Below are 17,256 nucleotides of genomic sequence, written 5' to 3' on the forward strand. Positions count from 1 at the left end.
GAAGAAAAATAGGCGATAATGCAATACACATCACAACAAGTGTGGAGGGATCATGCAAGACTGAACATGCCTACGGTAAAACTTACATAGATTTAAAAATAACCTTTTGCATATGTAAAGGGTAGCCTTCTATACACAGTCCAGGAAGAAAGAATGTGTGGAGGGATAATGTCACACTTCTATACACAGCGAGTTGAAATAGCAATGATGTAACCTGAGGTGTATATAAGGTAAACATTTGGAGTCTGCACAAATGGCACAAGAGATTATCAACCGTATAATTAAGGAAGATATTACTCTGACAAGTATATCACAGAGTAAGGTAGACTGTCGCCTTGGAATTACACAAGAAGTCATCGTGAAAAAAAGTCAAAGGTGATTCAAAGTTAAAAATAAAGTTATGATTTGTAAAGATAAGCTACCAATTAGTGATATCACTTTGTAGAGGTACACTTAACAGGTTGTTATTGAAAGACTCGGCTATCTCCACTGTAAAACCCACATCGACTCAACAATGACATAGGAATAACAATACCTAGCCTCAAGGTATCTGAAGATCCAGTATACTGTTTATATATACGTATATACGTAAGCTTTAAATCATTGAAGTATGCAACAGATTTAATAAAATCTTGCATATCCACCCATCCTTCATACACATTCTACATATATACATAAATTTCAACACTTTTCATATTCGCACAATTTAGAAACAAGCAAACACCAAGTTAAATTTCAAATATAACAAATTTATTAACCAACAAAATATATACATCTTAATTGTCAATAAAACCATAGTATATCACTTCAAATTGGATTTCTTCATCATAATGTTTATTATTTGACACAACCATTGCACAAGTTTACAATCAAAAACGTTTGATAATACTTATCAGAGGTAATGCATAATCATTTGATAAAAGATTTCTTTCAAAAATATGTAGCACCTATTTGCAAAAGTTTACAATAAAATATTGATACAAAGTTGACAATTTTTAAGCAATGATTTTATTCTAAAATGTTTCTCATTTTTAATCAGAATACCCTTTTTAATATACACCCCACAAGAATTGCATAGGATGAGGTAGCTGTTGAATATTTTTAAAAAAACGAGTATTTTCAATAAAGTAAAAACCAAGATGTGGCATTGACACAACGTTTGCAAAAGTATGGCATTTTAAAATTTCAACATAAGGAATGTAAAACATTTTGTTAGGTAATACATTTTTGAGTATTTCAGTAAACAAACATATGTAATGCAAGATATATTTTCTAGTCTTTTCAAGTAAACTGATATGAGTACACGTTTTTTCTTATTTTATAAGAAAAAGATTTCAAATAAAAATATTCAACAAATATTAAATCATCAAATATATACACCATCGATTCTGATCACATAAGTTTTACATCATGTTTTAATTAAGTATACAAATAAAACTGTAAAATCAACAAAAATATATACACAACATTTTGTAGTCATAGACAAGATATACATAGATCAAGATAGTCTTTGAGTATTTAAAAAACAAGTATTGTCAAAAAAGTGAAAACCAAGGTTTGGAATGGTTAAACATTTTTCATCAATTTCCATAAAATGTTTTAAAATAAAACTTTAAATACATGTGACTCAAACTCTGTAATCATATTAGTGTAAGGAATGAAATTAAGTTTGTCAAAGTATACAACCTTCCAACCTATACTGTTAAAGACATAACAATGTTAATATAAAAGTAAAACTTTAAAACCAAGAAATATATTCACATCATTTAGCATTCACAGACAAGATATGCATAGAACGAGGTAGTTTTTGAGCATTTAAAAAACAAGTATTGTCAAAAAAGTAAAAACCAAGATTCGGAACGGTTAATTTTTTTCATCAATTTGCATAAAATGGTTTAAAATAAAACTTTACAAACTTTTTGATGATTCGACTAGAAATTTACATAAAAGCAATAAATGGTTTAAGGAATAAAGATAGGCCAACCAAATTAAATAAATTCCAAATATAAATCTTTCTCAAGTTATGTTTGTAAAAACTTAACAATGTTAGATAAAAATAATCACAAGACTTTTATAATCAAGAGATATAAACACAACATTTTGTAGCATAAACAGACTTGCACAGTGTGAGGTGGATCATGGGAATGAGTTCTAAAAAGTTTTTTTTATCATTTAGTTATCATAAAATGTTTCAAAATTTAACTTTAAACACAAGTATAGTGGATTAAGTAAATGGGATTAATTATACAATGATTTAAAATAAAACTTTTGATATATAGATAGTTGATTCAAGTACATAGTGTTCACTCAGCTTTTACTACAAATAAACAACATCTGTTATACCTCAATGAAGCATCAATAGATCCAGTCTACTGAATGTAACCTTTGTCAAACAAAAATTCTAAAGATGTCTAAACTCCTAAATTACAATATAGCCTAAGGCTAAGTCTAGTACAATGTCTATTCATACCATAGTCAGAACATGTTAATGACATGGGAGTAGGCCTTCCGCGATTTTTAAGGTAATCATTGTGGTTGTTTGCTGTGTAGATATTACAAGGTACACCATTGCGATAATGAGAAGCTGATCAAGGAGGTTGGTCGTATGACTGGCATGAAATAAAAACACGAACACATAATCGAATTAGTGAGGATATTAAAAGATCTTTGGAAAGAAAAACAATTCTCCTATGACGATTCACTGCTTGATTTATTTATCGTGTTTAAAGAGCACAAAGGCGTTGATATTTCTGGATAATTTGCGATGAAAAATCATATCGAGGGGAAAGCCTATGTTTTGCAATACAATTTTTTTACAATTCAAAAGTCCAAACACACATCATTTTACGTTAACATTTTAACGTCGAGGGATAACACCAGATTGGAAGGAAATGTCTTTATTTAACAATATGTGGACTTTCATACTAACAGTAGGTGATGTAAAGATAGCGATGACTTACAATGAACTCACAAGGTCTCATAGGTATCTAAACACCCTAACAAAGAGTCGACATTGGGTGCATATATATGGAGACTACACAAATGGCTCAAGGGACTATTAATCGCATAGTCAACGACAAAATCCTTCTGACAAACATACCACACTGTATATTGTTGTCTAGGTATTAAGCAACTCTTTCCTTCAAGAAGATAGGCATGTTATGTAAGAATGGGAGGAGGGATAAAACGAAATTGGAGGGAATAGTTTTACTTAGAAATGTGTTACCTTCTTTGGTATATATAGTCATTTAACAATGTCAGGTAATTAAGTTAACTGATCTAATACACAACAGCCACCATACACCCACAGGTCACTACACAAGTCAATCCCCACCAATCCAAACAACAAGATTAGTACATTCTATATACAACAAACCTAAGATTTCCATCTCTACCTACAGTACTGATAAATTATCAGTTCTCTAGAAGAGTCTACACGTACACCTTCTCAGCCTGTCTGAGACAATTTCTCATTTTCGTCGTACAAGTTCAATCAAATGTTTGGAACAGTTTTTTTTTTGATTTCATATAATATATAGACTTCAAGAGACCCAGTTCAGTTGACTTTTTTATACAAAGTAACCTACAACATTTGTTTGATTTCAAGATGCCTTAAATGATCTAACTCAAATAATAGCTTTGCATAAGTCAAGTGGAATAGTTGCCAGTCTTGTACTGTCTATATTGCAAGAAAAAAGGTTAACACAATATTTGTAAACATGTATGGAACTTATAATCATCAAATAAAAACACAGTATTTGTAAAACAATTTCAATCAAGAAACGATATGGAAAAAGGTTTTTACAGTGTGTGACAAGTTTGTTTTAGTATTCATGAAGATTTACAACAACGAAAGTATTTTCAAGTTAAATTTTAACAGGTATGAGTTAAATTAAAGTATTTTGTTAAAGAAATGACACAAAAGTACTTTGACAAACAACTTTTCATTAGAGATGTTATTCAAAAGTATACTTTTTTTAAAATAAAACCTCTAACAGATGTAAAATAGTTTAAAATACACAACATTTATAAAACAATTTAAATTAGGAAACGTTATGTAAACAGGTTTTTGCATAGTATGTGACAGTTTGTTTTAGTATTCATGAAGATTTACAACAACGGAAGTCTTTTCAAGTTAAATTTTTAACAGGAATGAGTTAAATTAAAGTGTTTTGTTAAAGAAATTGACACAAAAGTATGATGACGGACATTTTATAACATATTTTTATTCAAAAGTATACCTACTTTCAAATAAACCTCTAACAGATGTGAAATAGTTTAAAATACACAACATTTATAAAACAATTTAAATCAGGAAACGTTATGTAAACAGGTTTTTGCATAGTATGTGACAGGTTGTTTTAGTATTCATGAAGATTTACAGCAATGGAAGTCTTTTCAAGTTAATTTTTTAACAGGTATGAGTTAAATTAAAGTGTTTGTTAAAGAAATTGACACAAAAGTATGATGACAGACATTTTATAACATATTTTTATTCAAAAGTATACCTACTTTCAAATAAAACCTCTGACAGATGTGAGCTAGTTTAAAATTCACAGCATTTGTAAAACCATTTTAATCAGATAACGTCATGAAAACAGGTTTTTACATAGTATGTGACTGTTTGTTTTAGTATTTATGAAGATTTACAACAACGAAAGTCAAATAAAACCTCTGACAGACATAGTAAACAGTATCTGTAAAACCATTTCAATCAAGAAACGTTAAGAAAACAGGTTTTTACATATTATGTGACAGTTTGTTTGATTATTTATGAAGATTTATTATGAAGATTTACAAAAACAACACTCTTTTCAAGTTACCCTTTTAACAGGTATGAGTTAAATTAAAGTATTTTGTTAAAGAAATTGACACAAAATTATCTTGACAAACAACTTTTCATAAGATATGTGAAAACAGTGAACACCAACAACAAATGTAAAATACAAGATATATCAAAGTCGATTTGACTTTTGTCATTTTCCCATCTCTACCCACAACACTGATAACTTCTCAGTTTACAAACAAAATCTGTCAACATGTTAGGTGTTAGCATAAAAATGGAAACAACATATACCATTTATTTAACGAGTGTTAGAATCAAACAATTGAAAAAGAGTTTCAAAAGAAAATAATACTTTGTTCTTACACTTTTTCTCGGAGCAGTGCAGATACAACAGTAAAGTAGGTACATTTGGTTATTAATACGAATGAGATAAAGTCTCCGTTAGAATACATATGTAAATAGATGTATACACTTCTCTGTATTTAGATATATATAGAAACAAACAAAAGTTTCCTATTTGAATCAATATGTGTTAGTAAAATCAAATAATTTTAAAAAGGGGAAAAATAAAAAAATAGCATTTGACAAAATGTATGACAAAGAAAAGTTCCTAATACGCTGTGATTGAAATGTACGCTACAATTTAGCTGATTGATATTCAACTACTTTAACAAATGGATGTTTTTGTTGATACCTTTCAAAAGTATAATTGCTTTCGGCACATTTTATTTGTTTATTTGATATGGCTACTTTTATGACGTTAGTACTGAACATGTATATTAGTATAAAATGCAAATAATTGTCGGTTGCAGATCTTATGTTGGGTTTTTGTAATCGTAAAATGTTCTTTAGTGTTCGATGCTGGTGATAAAATACCTAATGAGACAAAAATGAATCCGATGCCGTAGAGATGGTTAACCATTAAAACTGAGAACAAGTTACTTACTCGTCCATTGCATTTGAGTTGACAGAATCGAATACTCACCAGTCTACAGGCGGATATATTTTCTGAAAGAACTCGGAAATACCAGAGTACTATATAGAAAACTCATGGTACGAAGTATAAACGTTGATCAGATGGAAGCTCTCGAGAAAATTGTAGAATTCATGCTGAATGGCTCGCTCAACATCTTGCAACATGATTATGAGACATTTAGAAGACACATGACTATGCTAAGACATTTCTCCGGCTATATCTTTAACAGGAAAACGAAATAGTCTTTTGAGGCATCATAGTTTACTGCCTAGATTATTAAGGGAGTATTATCTCAATCAAACGATCATTCTTGAAATTCCAAACGCAGACGAATAGATTCGTATATAGCATTTACATTCTATCTTCGAGTCAATACCACACACCGAAAGATTCTACGGACCCATCTTTGGGAGGATGTGATGCGTGGTTGCCAATGATCTTTTTGAGGATTAAGAATAATCAGAAATTGTTCCTGAAGTTGAACTAACAGAATATTGTTTGGAAAACGAGGAGAACAGGGTGCAATCCTCTGGAATACCGTGAAAAGTTGTAAGATCGTAAGTCACTGGTGTAGACTTAAAATCTCGTACACTTGGCCTGCTACACATCAGATAGTATCCCCTTCATATAACTATATATTTACAAGAAAAACACAAGAAAATGCAAAAAGTAACAAACTAAATTTTATTTTGCAACCATACAATAAAGTATACTACTCTAAAAATGTACAATAAATAAGTAAAATGCTTGTATTTTCGACCTTTCGACAAGCTTATTACATTCATTAAAATTGTATTCAATGTATATCGTTTTTTATTTTATAATAACCATGTGCCCACGTTTCACCATTTGGTTTTACATAGCGTTTGTCGTCAAAACTACAGAGGCCGGCTTTTCNGAGTATTTATTTGATATCATAGACACTCCACCCCGCACCCCGCTCTCGAAAAACAGATACATGTCAGGATCTGTCAACAATTCTAAACAAACTCCAGTCATTTTGAGTGCAGCACTCCATGCAAGTCCGGGACTCGTAAAAAAATGAGCCGGGTCTAACTCATAATAATTCATACACATGGTTCTAAAATTTTCAAACACGTCTGCTAAGAGTAGAACGTCCGTCTTTAAATAAAGATCGTGATATTCTCCCAAATTTTGAATGTTCAATGTATTCCAAACACTCTGCCCATGCTCATAATCTGTTTTGCTAATGTTTGATTTGCTCAGCTGGCTGTAAAAGGCTGACTTTGATGGTAAAGATGTTTCGTCAAATCTGTCTACACTGTCTACATACTCGTATGGGTAAACTCCTTTTCTCAACAACAATTGTGCATGCTTTGTAGAAAATTCATTGGATAGATGTTTGAATGACCCTAATCCTTCTTCAGCTAGATTGTTGACTTGTGATTCTAGACTCTGGGACATGAATTGGAACGAATCTATGTCACAAACTGAATGAAATGTATTTTTCCATGTTAGTTTGAATACACTTAATATCATGATCTTTAAATAAACCCATAGTTTCACATAGGATGTGCCCATCAAAACCTTTAAGATTGTGAAATACGACGGGAATAAATGTGGGAAACTGGAAATTGAGATTACAATCCTGAAAGCTAGCCCCTCTAAATGTACCCGTTACATGACAGTGATCTCTGACTTTGATGGTTTTGTCTGTAAAATGCTGACTACATATGTGACATTTTGTGCTAGTTTGAAACTTCCGCTCATTTTCTGGAGACATGACTAAAGGTTCTACATGTTTTAAAATGTCTTTGATTTCTTTTTCTTCTTCCAATATGTGTTCCAAAAACGTTTTACTCACGTTTGGACCGCGATAAATGACGGGAGGTTTTGTATACTTTTCGTCTACGCTAACGACCTGATAACCAAACCCACAGGGTTCGAATTTTGTACTTTGAGTCGTACTCGATTGTTTTGGATCGGGTAGGCATGTATCCATTCTCTGAGCGAACGTTTCAAAATCAGCATAGATGACAAATGGTACTTTTAACTGTTTAGAAAAGCTGACAAATTCTAATATGCCTTCACCTTCATCTGGAAGTTCTACATGTTGAGGATCGTGTTTGGAACAGTATTGAATGTGATTGTCTAATAAGTCATTTCTAGTAAACCCCTGAATGCAATAATGACAAAAAAAAGTCTTATGGTGTGTTTTTTTCGTTCTAGATAAAAACTTATCAAGGTTCGTAATGAGACAATAATGACTCTTCCCACCTTCTTTTAAATACAATAAATTGACATGATGCCGTACTTGCCGTATTTTTGTGACATACATGGGAAATATTTCCTTATCCTCGTATCCAAACACATTTACAGAAATGTCATTTTGTTTTTCAAACTTGTCCAACTGTCATATCCAGTTCCTGTTCATAAGACATATAGTTTGCCACTTGTTCCAGAAACTGATGATTGGGATGGAGAGACGCCAGGATAGACCATAAGAAACACTTTTCGTCTTTGTTGATGATGTTGATTATATCAGACTTTCGGAAAGTGGCTGGTGTTGGTAAATAGGACGAACCACTCAAAGGTGAGTAGTTGGCAGTACTAACTTCCAATTTTACTATTTTCTTGAGTCTCCAATTAGATCCCTCTCTCAAATACTCTTGAAACGAGACAAACATTTTCTGAAACGCTTCATTCAAATTATGAAGGGAAAAAGTTTCATTTGGTAAAAATATGTAGTTTTTGCTTCGAAAATGGGGGTAGGATTGTTGTTTGTTTCCTTCTTTATCCTCCTTCTCCAGTTCTACTTGAATGCAGATGTACCACTTAATGCCGTGTAAAGAATGGCACTGCTCTGTAATATGTTTCACTACTTCCTCCCGCGTATTACTAAAGACTGTTAGTAAATCAGCATTGTCACCATCATAAGGGTAAACAGATGCGTAACCGGCGTGATAGGTTCGACTATGGGGGAATATCTATCTGATATGAGAGACTGAGATGGTCCAGATGTGGGAGACTGAGAGGATCCAGGTATTGGAGTCTGCACGTGAGAAAGTCCAGGTATGTGAGATGGTCTAGGTAGAGTTGAAACGTTCCCGCCGACTTGATGTTTCTTTAGAATATGTCGATTTAAACCGTCTTTTCTAGAAAATGAAGTATTGCAATGTGAACATGGGAATGGTTTCTCGTGGCCAGCCAAATGTCTCTTGAAATTGTCTAATCTTCTTATACGTTTATTACAAACGTGACATTGGTAGTCCTCAGAGTCGGCCAATCGTACTTTTTTAGGAGGTGGTTGGTTTTCCTTGTCTTCTCCGAGTGCCATTTTTAGCTTTCGTAATTGTTCCGCTACAACATCGTTGGGGGAAGTCTCGCAATAGCTGCTCTATAGATGGTAGTTCAGCCATGGTAGCCGATTACACTATGAGCTGATGTCGTTGTGAGTTGTATTTATATACACCGTAGAGAAATGGTGAATGTTTAAAGAGGGTGTATATAGGCATGGTACAATTGTGTGGTTGGTTCGTGTATCCATATACACAATCAAAGTAGGCTGGACATCTATACATTGTATCTATTTATAGATGTGATGTAAAGTTGAAAGAAAAATTTGATCTTAAACGATAACCATTTACGTTTGATTGGTTTCTGTAAATTATTCAGAAAACGCTCCGGTGTCTCTTCTACTGCTAACTTCCCTCCCTTCTGTTGCTTATCCGGTCTGATTTCTCCATCCTCATCAGCTTTTTGTTGATCTGTTTGGTTAATTTCTTTAGTGTCGGTAGATTTTAGATTGTGATTTGTATGTTCTTCGTTTTGTGTCTGTTTTTCGTTTTTATCAAGGATATCATCATCTTTGATTAATCTGTCATATTTAGTCTTTGTTATCAAGACGAGTTCTCTTGCCATTGTTGATAGGTGTTGATAAATATTGGTAAAAGTTTTAATTACAGCTTGTAATCTCCTTCTCCTCTCCTTAGGTGTTATATGTTTAGCTAACACTTTTCGAATGGCAAGTTTCTGTTTAGATACAGTCTTTTTATTCTTGTCTGACATGGGAACGTTATCCATGACTGCATTATATATGATTTCCGTTAATAATTGTAATTGTTCTCTAGTAAGCGTGTTTATGATGAGCGTTTGCTGATGTTGAGGTACAGAAAGCATAAAGTCGAGAAAATATTTCATTTTTTGGCTTCATAGATGATTGGATCCTCTCCGGGTAATATCCTAGTGCGAAGTGGGGGAAGTTCTGTCGAACCATCCACAATATTCAACAGTGGGCCGTGTGGACAGACGTCGACAAAAAGATATCCATATCTTTTAGAAACGGCAGAAAGGTAACTCTGTCTAAAATATTCTAGTCGTCTGGGAAACATTTGTCTTCCCAACGTCTCAATTTGTGCCTGATCTCTATAATTTCTAAACAGGATAAAGTAATGAGTGTTTAAACTTAAAGTGCGCATGACCTTCCCCTTCTGAAATACATTCTGTACTAAAAATATGACAGTTACATTTCGGTGATGTGACCCTATGCAAAACATTTTCATGGGGTGTACGGAATTAGATCCTTCTATCAAACAGTCGTCTAGTACGATTATCTTGTGTTTATCTGTAACAGAAGTCCATTCTTCAAACTGTGTTTCGTCTAAGATCCCTTTAACGAAGGTAATTTCTTTGATATTACGTTTAAGTTCATCAAACATAGGTTGCCAAGTATCATAACAGATCATAATCTTAGCCGTAGGTTGACTAAACAAACCATTGGCATGCTCTAATATTTGTTTCATCAGAAATGTTTTACCACTTCCAGAGCTACCTGCTAACTGTTTCGTGGCAGGGCAGACGATGGGAACCAGACTTGTCTGTGACATGATTCAAAATGAAAACAGGTAAGTGAAAGTTCAATGTTTTATTGATATTCTTGACAACATGATTGGTACCCATCACCAGTTTGAAAACAAAACGGAAAAGAATTATAGATATAATCATATACAAATTCGTCGTTATGCGTATAATCATCACTAAATACATTAACTATAGAGTTAAGAGATACATTTCTACATCTATTAAGCAAATAAAATAAACAATATTGTCCACACACGTTAGATCTAACACTTTGTAATCGTGTCACATTAAAAGCTGTACATTTTGGAAGTGAAAAGTATTTTGGTGAATGACCATAACTGTCACAAAATTCTTTTTTTGTTGATGATTCCATATAATAGGCCACCCAATGTCGTCCCGGTTGATGGCTTTCATCGGTGTTGACAATAAATCCGGTGGGAAATTGTTCTATATGTTTCGGTATGCGATCATGTGCATATACACCCATGTTAAGTTCTTTCATGATAAAATCACAATTGATGACGCAACGAAGTTGATTGGTATTCATGGTTTTAAAATGTCTCTTGCAGCGTTGATTTCAAAATAGCCGGGATACTCAGCATAAACGATGCAGCTGATGGTTTTGGACAGTGTACTTCCAAATGTGACTTCCAGTCTGACGTTTCCTTGTTTTAGTAAGGTAAGATATTGATTCCCTTGAAAATGGGCTCCAAATTAAATGTGTATAACGAATAACCATTTGAAATGTTCTGCCTGTCGATATCTAATCCACAATCGGATAACCATCTTCCAGTTGTTTTAAACATGTTCCTTAGGACTGGAATGGTGGTCTGACCGGCGGTGTCATTGTAATCTAGTTTTATGGTGTTACCTCCTACGGGTATTCCGTCCACATAGAGACCAATGGATGTTACATTGAATGGTTGGAAGAACCACGGGTTTTGATTGTATGCACCCGTGATGGCGGTTGCATCGACAAACCCAACGGTTACAAAATTTGGTCTCATTCCTTGAAATATGTTAACATATGTAAAACTAGTTCCTCCGGCGGCAAGAGTGACATTTTTTAGTACACTTTCTGTAAATGGATATTTTGCAGGAGTTGTTGCTAGGGCTTGGCTTTGGGCATAGATGACGGCAGGGTTCACTTTGACTTTAGCTATGCGTAGTCTAACATCTTCAAACTCGATCTTGTAGTTGGGGGTTTGTTCGCCGGAAAGTAAGCAAAACTCTGGCTTTGATCTGTACATCTTCACATTTACGTTTACTTGATTGAGTAAATATCTATCCATTCTGAATAGATCGTGAAATATGGGGCCTTCTAAATCGACAACTTTGCCACCTTCAAATAATTCGGCCCTTTCTAGTAAAGCTAAATTATTACCCGTCCTCACATCTGTATCGTTCATCTCTCCATCAGTATCTTTATGCCATAACTGTGTTGTTAACTGTGATGTTTTAGCGTCGTTTCCATATTTCAATAATGTTTGAATGTATGCCTTGTATGCATAGTTAGCAGTTGTAGATATTACGGTTCTTCCTTGAAGTGTGACATCTACTTGTGAAAACAGAGCAGGTAACAAAAAATGGACAGGTCCCACGTCTTCTGTAGAGCTTATGGCAGTTCCATCCGCCTTTTTTTTTATCTTTATTTTAGCATACACTAGCGATTTTTTCATGTCGATGTATTCCATACCATTTTGACCGGAAACGACGAATTCTATGGGTGAATCTGCAGTCATTTGTGATATCGGTAGCACGTCTTGATAGTATACATTTTCAACGGCTGTCTGTGTTGGTGGTAATTCAAAAAGTTCTAGTTGTGAAGGTTGAGCTTCTCTGAAAAAGTCCTTGTTTATTGTAGCCATGATGATAGTAAGTGATTCTTAGTAGATTTCTTACGTTTCTGTGTAGGCTTCCGCTTTTGTGTAGGCTTACGTTTCTGTGTGAGCTTTCGCTTATGTCTAGGTTTACGTCTCTTAATCTGTTTTATCTTTTTCTCTGAGTTACTGGGCGGTTTTCTCTGAGAGGTCTTTACCCTTTGACGTTTCCTGCTAGAATGAGGCGGTGTCAATTTTCTCTTTCTTTTTAACTCTGACTTGGCTTGATCTACTATTTGTTGTGATGGTGATACCATGTTAACATCAAGGTTTCGGATCGGTAAGGCTTTCTCTCCGTCACTGCTATACTTGTCGATAGGAATGATGAATTCAACTGTGCTGCCTGATATTGCCCCTCCCCTTTGTTTTACATCTTGCATATCTGTATAAGGATTAATCTTACCATCCGTAACCTTTCGATAATATTGTAGCCACTTACCCACATTGGGTACGTATAAGTTAGAAACATTCATCTGTAAAATGGGTAGGCTTTAAACTGAAGTGTAATCGTTGATGGCTTCTTCAAGAATGAAGCAAAGTTACCGTCACTGCCTTTAATAGATATTTCTATATCTCTTATTTCTGACTTCTTTACAGGCACGTACTGAGGAGTGTCAAGTGTTTGGCTCCAGCTTGCAACTTTCTGAGCTTTCACCATTCGAAGTAGATTCTGCTTCTCACCGTCGATTATGGATTCTCCAACAATATCGCAATGTATGTATAAATTTTCTCTCGACTTTGTATTGGCAGTCGTTATACAGACATCTACGAGTGCCACAGTCCATGTACCATTCAGAGTAATGGGTGATTTTAGTTGACAGCGAAAATGGTATGGTTTGTTGTCGGGGAAATAGTCGAGATTCTTGTTACTGTTAATGATTACGTAGTGTGTCATGCTAGCGTTCTGTCATGTCTTTTATGTCTTTCTCGAGAATCCATTGGTTATATTTAGAGGGCCATCCTTCAAATTGGACAAACCACTCAATCTGGCCTCCTCTCCTACGTTTGGGTATTTTTTTCTCTATAAACCATAAAGTTTTTTCTTCTTTTTCAACTCGTTGTAATTCTGACTGATAAAAATTTCCTTTGATGGTATCATCTAAAAAGTCTATCAATTGATATAGTGGTATTCCCTGCATTAGAACTCTTTTGTGTATCTTGAATATCTCTGAAGACCATTGCTGTTGATAGGCACGCTTAAACAGCTGTTTCGTATGTGAAATGCGAACTAAACTTCCTATCTTGAATTTGTAGGGATTGGGTTTTTTCGTTTTAAGTGTCTTTTTCTGATTTTTAAGTTTCTTTTTCCTCAAGTACATGTATGCAAAAAGATCTGCTTGATTGTTATCATTTACATCTTTTGGAGCTGTTCCATTGAGGGAACGGTGAGGTGTGGCATTATAAGAATCAACAAATTTCTGTAGATTGTCCATGTATCTATAGGTTCTAAATTTTGTAAAGTAGCGAAATAACATGGTCTTAAATGTTCTATTGACCCGCTCTACCATGGGGGCATGGATTTCGTTTTGTGTAGTAAAATAATGAATGTCATTATCAAGACACCAGCGTTTGAACCAGCGGTTGTTATATTCTTTGCCTAAGTCTGAATGAACTTTCTTTGGGGTTCGACCTCTCTCGACTATTTTCTTAAAGGCTTCTAATACCTCTTTTGCTGTTTTAGTTTTAATAGGTTCGACCCTGAGAAAGCGGCTGAACACATCGATGACCATCAACAAATATCTCACACCTGAGTAATGTTTGGCAAGTGACGTCATGTCCAATAAATCGGTGTCATATTGCTCGAACGGTTCTCCAACTTCTACACGTGCACGCTTAAATGAACGTTTTACAGGTTTTTGTAGACTGTAATCGTCACGACTTTGAATGTATCGTCTGATCTTATATAAACCTGGAGAGTTAAATCCTTGTGATTTTAGTATTTGGTGTACTTTTGTTGGACTTAAGAATGTTCCACCGTTATTAAAATTATAATAAATATCATCCACTCTCTGTTTTTCTTGCTGCGTCAACATTTTCTGTAACGTAATATACATGTGACGTTCAGAAAATGTTAAAATATAAAAGTAATAATAGAAAGCATGCTCGTTTACACACAATTTAATGATTTAAATATACATACTGATAAAATGTTCACGCTTACAATATAATAAAGACAAGATATATAATCAGTTAACATTTACAATACATTGGTTAACGAATGCATACTTAAGCTGTTGTCTTAAAAGTCTCCACATCAATGAACAAAAATGATAAACGTTACGGTTTTATAAAGCGACTCTCTACACGAGACATAGATTGAATCATTTCATTAATCTTTTTTCTTCTCCATATTTTTTCCAGTTCAGTATTTCTCCATTCTAAGCTAGACACATTTGTAATATATTTGTTTCTTATTTCGTTTGGAATTTTCCACCTGTTCACTTCCTCTATAAATTGTCTTATAACATCATTTTTTAATGATTGTTGATATAGGTGGAAAGCATACACAAAATTAAATAAAGAGTCCATTTTCTCGATAGATGCCTGTATATCCTCCATTTCAGTGGTTGATGTGTTCATCATGCAAAGAGTCTCAGTCTGACAATGTCTATTTTCTTTACAAACTTTAGAATGTTCCCATTGAAATGTTGTTTGACATATTCTTCAGAACGGAAACACTCATCTTCCATTAAATGCTGTAACACGTGTGAAGGAATACAGGATTAAATAATAAATTGACGCCACAGTTTCTCCACTTCTAAGTGGTTGACGGTTGACAGGGCTTCTTTGAAATATCTATCTATTGTGTCTTCACTATCAAGCATGACACAGGCATGTCCTTGCTGGTTAGCTTGACCCTCCACACATCCTGCACATACAAACAATTTCGATATGACGTCTTTCACGCTCAATGCATAAGCCAGACATAGTAAGTTTTTCACTATCTTCTTATAAGCTTTTTCTTCAATGTGGTTTCTCATATAAGAATGAAGTCTCTCCTCAAATATATCCATTATAAATTAGCACGATACTGTGTGTGTAGGGGTATGACCATTTGTAATTACACACAATCTGTCGACCACTTTTTATGTTCGATTTCGACAGAATCATAGGCTGTCCAGGAGCTTAACTGTACTCCACACATGAAACAGGTGAATTTATCGCTATGTCCTGAATATGACTTAGTTCGTTTGGAATCTGTCGTATTTGTCCTTAAACGTTTGTAATCGATCCTCACATTGAATCATGGACTGGTATGCTGGTCGAATGTTATATGAAGTATGACGGATACAGTCTGTTGTAATATCTGACATGTTAGTGCATCAAATCACAAACACACTGTAAACTTTCTGAANACTAATTGGTAGCTTATCTTTACAAATCATAACTTTATTTTTAACTTTGAATCACCTTTGACTTTTTTTCACGATGACTTCTTGTGTAATTCCAAGGCGACAGTCTACCTTACTCTGTGATATACTTGTCAGAGTAATATCTTCCTTAATTATACGGTTGATAATCTCTTGTGCCATTTGTGCAGACTCCAAATGTTTACCTTATATACACCTCAGGTTACATCATTGCTATTTCAACTCGCTGTGTATAGAAGTGTGACATTATCCCTCCACACATTCTTTCTTCCTGGACTGTGTATAGAAGGCTACCCTTTACATATGCAAAAGGTTATTTTTAAATCTATGTAAGTTTTACCGTAGGCGTGTTCAGTCTTGCATGATCCCTCCACACTTGTTGTGATGTGTATTGCATTATCGCCTATTTACCTTCACATATTAATCCCTCCACACATTCTCTCCTATTGTGTTGCACATAAATCTTTCCTATTGTGTTGTACATTAATCCCTCCACACTTATTGTGATGTGTATTGCATTATCGCCTAAAGCATTTTACCTCTGCATATATTATGTGATATAATCCCTCCACACATTCTTTCCTATTGTGTGTCATACATTCTATTGCATATCTAGGTTAAAGGTCTATTATACCGGCGTCACCTCCACACATTCCATGGGTTTTACCCTCCCCTATTGCGTCATACATGCACTATTGCATCATACATAATCCCTCCACATCCCTCCACAAAATGTGTGGAGGTGACACCGGTAAAATACCACTACTTATTTAGTTTGGGTCATATCTAGTATGCTTTTGCTTGTCTACTATTCGTGTTCCTTCCTTTACTTTATTTAATATTTTAATATATATTGTATACTATTTCAATGTTTATGATATTTTCACTGCAAATATGTGATAACTTTGTGCTGTTAAGGAATTTTATGTGATATGGAAGTGTTAAATTCCAGTTAAACTGTATTAAGCTTGAACAATTTAAAGGTAAGAATAATTATGAAAACAAGACTTTCCTGATTTACGTACCTTGCGACGCTATTCATTTGGGTATCATTTTCAAAAGTCTGTTTTATCAAAACTAATGAGAGTTGGGAGAAGAAATTTAATCAGAACCCTCGTTGACTATAACATATTTCAACTATGCATATTTTCTGTCGATATTGATCGTGTATACCCAAATATTCGCCAAAATACCGGAAGTGTACAGTAACGCCGGTTCAACGGCCTACGTAACTCTGATGGTATTTCGCGTTCTTTTTATAGAACAACGCGCCCGAAATATCAAATTGTGATAAAAAATGTAAAGTGGATAGTATCTTTTTGAATAAAATGAACAAACATTTTTGGAACTGATAGTGTAGTTTTGTATAAAGAACATTGATATTTAACTAAAAAGTGTCCCGATTTGGGTACAGTGACGTTA

The sequence above is a fragment of the Mizuhopecten yessoensis genome, unplaced genomic scaffold (genome assembly GCF_002113885.1).
Source record: "Mizuhopecten yessoensis strain PY_sf001 unplaced genomic scaffold, ASM211388v2 scaffold4513, whole genome shotgun sequence".
Taxonomy (NCBI): domain Eukaryota; kingdom Metazoa; phylum Mollusca; class Bivalvia; order Pectinida; family Pectinidae; genus Mizuhopecten; species Mizuhopecten yessoensis.